At 48.8% G+C, this 5,158-nt stretch overlaps 1 pseudogene; it reads left to right on the top strand.

Annotated features, from left to right (window-relative positions):
* Positions 1 to 1,027: 1,027 nt before the first annotated feature.
* On the top strand, positions 1,028 to 4,070 carry LOC128534725 (uncharacterized; annotated as a pseudogene).
* Positions 4,071 to 5,158: the final 1,088 nt, after the last annotated feature.

A 5,158-nucleotide genomic window follows, 5' to 3' on the forward strand; every position in this document is an offset into this window, starting at 1 on the left:
CAGTCAGGGATTTGCCAGCCAGACCCTGAGCAAGGCCTATGGTACACTGGGCATAACAGGCATCAACCAAAGAAAAGCCATAAGTAGCAACGTGGAGGCAGTCGAGAAAGCATCCAGATGGCTCTGGTTGAAGAGGGGAGAACGGTGGGGGCGGTAGCATGCCACTTGGACACAGGCCGGGGTCTGATCAGCCTCGGTCGGGTCGCCTGGAGGAGGGTGTCTGTTGTAAGACCCGAAACACCCCGGGAGTCCAGGAAACAACACTGATGATGTGTCCAAGGTTGTGCATCAGAAGATGTTTTTCTGTAACTAAAAACTCTGGGAGCACCAGTGACAACCAGGAACAGACTGGGTGACAACCATGAAGAGTGTGGTGACAGCTGGAGAGACAGATGACAGCTGGAAAGACGGCAACCTGGGGTGGAGAGGGTTGGCAGCACAAACCACTTCTTCCGAGAGGAAGAACCCAAAGTAAGCTACAAAACTCACGAAGGAAAGATACCCCCAGGGGTGCCCGAGAGGGGGGGAGAATGAGCACCCCAATAGGACGGACCTAAGAACGACAACACAGGACAACGGAACAACGATAACGACAGTACAGTGCATCTGCGGCAAGAGCTGCAAAAACGAGAGGTGCTTAAGAATCCATCAAGGCAGGATGAGATGTTTGAAAGCAGCAGTGACGACGACACACCGCACAGGAGTCACAACTCCTGGTAAGACGCAGGAGGAGCCAGGCCTGGAGGCAAACCACAGTGCCCAGAGCCTCCTAGTGGCGCCAACACCTGCTGCCAACCGCTCGCATGCCATGCAAAGCTGCCCTCAAGTGATAGCATCTCCTGACAGCACACAGAGCCCATAACGCCAGCAAGCGGCAACGACAAGAAATGACTGTGGCCCTTTGGCTCAACCGAGGATCCAGTGCCCTCAATCCTCAAAGAAAGCTGAGTGGCACCAGTTCGATGAGGATGTGAACCAGATCCTGGAAGTGACATGCAAGGGGGATGTGGATCATCGACTATTAACAATGACCACACTCATAGTGAACATTGCAGCTGAGTGATTCGGAACGGTGACATCCAAACCCACTCTATCGACATACACTCCAAGTCACAGAGTGAGGAGAATCAAAAGTCTCAGGAAAGAACTCAAGCTATTAAAGAGGCAGTACAAGGCAGCAGGAGAAGTAGAGAGGGTTGGTCTTGTAGATCTGAGAGGAATCCTAAGGAAACAACTCTTGACCCTTTGTAGGGCAGAGTCCCACAGGAGGAGGCCGAAAGAGAGAGCAAGGAAGAGGGCAGCATTCTTGGCCAACCCTTTCAAGTTGACCAAGCAGCTTCTTGGCCAAAAGAGGACTGGCCAACTCACCTGCTCCAAGGACGCTATTAACAACCACCTTAAGGCTACTTATTCTGACCCAAATAGAGAACGACCGCTAGGGCCATGCGATGCACTGCTGAAACAACCAGAGCCTACATCAGATTTCAACCTGAAGAAGCCCTGCTAGAGTGAAGTGGAGGAAGTGGTGAGGAGAGCAAGGTCAAGCTCAGCACCAGGCCCAAGTGGAGTGCCTTACAAGGTATATAAGAACTGCCCGAAGCTTCGACACAGGCTCTGGAAGGCCCTGAAAGTTATCTGGAGAAGAGGGAAGATTGCCCAGCCATGGAGGTATGCTGAGGGAGTGTATATCCCTAAAGAGGACAAGTCTGAGAACATCGACCAGTTTCGGGTCATCTCTTTGCTTAGCGTGGAGAGCAAAATATTCTTTAGTATTGTGGCCAAGAGACTCTCCTACTTCCTGTTGAGCAATAGATACATCGACACGTCTGTGCAGAAGGGAGGTATACCGGGGGTCCCAGGTTGCCTGGAACACACAGGCATGGTAACTCAGCTCATTAGGGAGGCAAGAGAAGGCAGGGGGGACCTGGCTGTGTTGTGGCTAGATCTCACTAATGCCTACGGCTCAATACCCCACAAGCTGGTGGAGGTTGCATTGGAGAAGCATCATGTACCCCAGAAGGTGAAAGGCCTCATCCTGGACTATTACAGCAAGTTCAGCTTGAGAGTCTCCTCTGGCCAGTTAACATCAGATTGGCACCAGCTTGAGGTAGGGATAATCACTGGTTGCACCATCTCAGTGACCCTCTTTGCACTGGCAATGAATATGATGGTCAAGGCAGCCGAGACAGAGTGCAGAGGGCCCCTCAGCGAGTCCGGAGTAAGGCAACCTCTCATCAGAGCTTTCATGGATGATCTTACAGTGACAACGACCACGGTACCAGGAGCAAGATGGATCCTTCAAGGGTTGGAGAGGCGCATGGCATGGGCACGCATGAGCTTCAAACCTGCAAAATCCAGATCCTTGGTGCTAAAGAAGGGGAAAGTCACAAATGAATTCCGCTTTAGGCTGGGACAACATCAAATCCCATCAGTCACTGAGAAACCAGTAAAGAGCCTTGGGAAGGTCTTTAACTGTAGCCTCAATGACAGAGACTCCATCAGGGAAACCAGCACTGACATGGAGGGCTGGTTGAGAGCAGTGGATAAATCAGGGCTCCCAGGAAGATTCAAGGCTTGGGTTTACCAACATGGAATCCTCCCAAGACTCCTCTGGCCCCTGCTCATCTATGAGGTCCCCATGACTGTGGTTGAAGGTTTTGAGCAGAAGGTGAGCAGCTATCTACGTAGATGGCTGGGATTGCCACGTAGCTTGAGTAACATCGCCCTGTATGGGAATACCAACAAGCTTAGACTCCCTTTTGGCTCAGTCAGGGAGGAGTTCATTGTGGCACGGGCACGGGAACACCTGCAGTATTCTGGATCCAGAGATGCGAAAGTGTCCGGGGCAGGGATTGTCGTTAGGACAGGGAGGAAGTGGAGGGCAGCAGAGGCAGTCCAGCAAGCTGAAACTCGACTGAAGCACAAGGCCATCCTTGGGATAGTAGCGCAAGGCAGAGCCGGACTTGGGAGTTTAACAGCAACCCGGTACGACTTGGCCAGCGGGAGGGAGAGGCAGAGGTTGGTGCAGGAGGAGGTGCGTGCTTCAGTTGAGGAGGAGAGAACCAACAGAGCAGTGGCCATGCGGCAGCAAGGTGCCTGGATGAAGTGGGAGCAGGCGATGGAGCGGAATGTCACCTGGAAGGACATCTGGACATGGAACCCCCAGAGAATCAGGTTTTTGATACAGGGGGTCTATGACATTCTTCCCAGCCCATCTAACCTGTACACATGGGGCAGAGTAGAGACACTGGCATGCCCGCTGTGTTCCAAGCCAGGGCCGTTAGAACACATCTTGAGTAGCTGCTCCAAGGCATTAGGCGAGGGCCGGTATCGGTGGAGACACGATCAGGTCCTTAAATCAATAGCTGATGCAATCAGCAAGGGGATCAAGGACAGCCGATACCGCCAAGCCACAGCCAAGGCCATTCACTTCATCAAGGAAGGACAAAGGCCAGAGGAAACATCAAAGAGCTGCTCTGCTGGGTTGCTTTCCACGGCCTGAGACTGGGTGATGTCAGTTGACCTAGAGAGGCAATTGAAGATTCCACAACACATTACCCAGTCTACATTGAGACCTGACATCATTTTGGTCTCTGAGGCCACAAGACAGTTAATCTTGCTGGAGCTAACAGTGCCCTGGGAGGAGAGGATGGAGGAGGCTCAGGAGAGGAAGAGGGAAAAATATCAGGAGCTAGTAGAGCAGTGTCGGATGAATGGGTGGAGGACCAGGTGTATGCCAGTGGAAATAGGCAGTCGGGGATTTGCCAGCCAGACCCTGAGCAAGGCCTATGGTACACTGGGCATAACAGGCATCAACCGAAGAAGAGCCATAAGTAGCAACGTGGAGGCAGTCGAGAAAGCATCCAGATGGCTCTGGTTGAAGAGGGGAGAACGGTGGGGGCGGTAGCATGCCACTTGGACACAGGCCGGGGTCTGATCAGCCTCGGTCGGGTCGCCTGGAGGAGGGTGTCTGTTGTAAGACCCGAAACACCCCGGGAGTCCAGGAAACAACACTGATGATGTGTCCAAGGTTGTGCATCAGAAGATGTTTTTCTGTAATATGTAAATAATAATGAAAAAAGTAGTGGTCTTTTGATGAATACATCACCAATCAACAGTCAATGATTGTGTAACTGCAGGGCCAAAAAGAATACACATAAAGAATACATACAGGTACATAAAACATAAAATAGCAAAACGAAAAAAAAAAACCATGGAGGTAAGAATCGTTAAACTTGAAGCCTTTTTTCCAATTAGCCTCACAGATAAGTGATTTTCTTAAGGCTACACAGCTGTTTAGTTCCAATACCATGAATTTTCTTTGCATTATGCATGTGGAAATACTCTTAATGTGACTATTAAGAATATTTCATTATTGAAGTTTTACTGTTTAATTTTTTTTTTTTACCAATTTGCTTTCACAACTTAAATGATCTCCAATTATGATCATACAGTATATTTTTTCAACCACATTTCATCCTTGAACATGATGGTTCACCACTATACTTCTACGTTTTAATAATACAATTTAACCTAAGGTTAGAAGTTTCAGCAATCTCCTTAGTTGTTTACGTTTTTTTTTTTTAATAAAGACCATTAATTGGACCCTTCTGAAACAGAGTGGATAAACAGGTCACACTAGGTAGGTCACAACCTAGTTAACCCAGTGTAAGTATGTATCCAATGATGTAAACTTTAAAGCACTTTTTGTAAGTCGCTCTGGATAAGAGCGTCTGCCAAATGCCTAAATGTAAATGTAAATGAGGTAGGTCACACTAACTTCTCGTAGCCACGACCACAGGATACGTCTTCCGACATGGTTGTTTAAGAAATGCAACTTACATTTCATTTAATATTACATCTGAGAAATTGGGCTTGATGTTGGGCTATTGCTCAAGGGTCCTACAGGGGGCAACTTGGTAATGCTGGGGTTTGAAACTGAAATCTTCTAATCAGTATTCCAATGCCTTAACAACTGAGCTACTGTACCCCAGTCCAACAAATCATGCACGTTGCCCAACAGCTCTTACAACTCACTGGCAATGTGATTGTACTGTATCTGCTAATATAGCTAATGACATACAAATACCAAACATTAAAACTTGGTTGATGATGCGAATGCGTCACATTATTTAGTCAACTAACTGGCCATGACTTA

This window comes from Clarias gariepinus, chromosome 12 (genome assembly GCF_024256425.1).
Source record: "Clarias gariepinus isolate MV-2021 ecotype Netherlands chromosome 12, CGAR_prim_01v2, whole genome shotgun sequence".
Classification (NCBI taxonomy): domain Eukaryota; kingdom Metazoa; phylum Chordata; class Actinopteri; order Siluriformes; family Clariidae; genus Clarias; species Clarias gariepinus.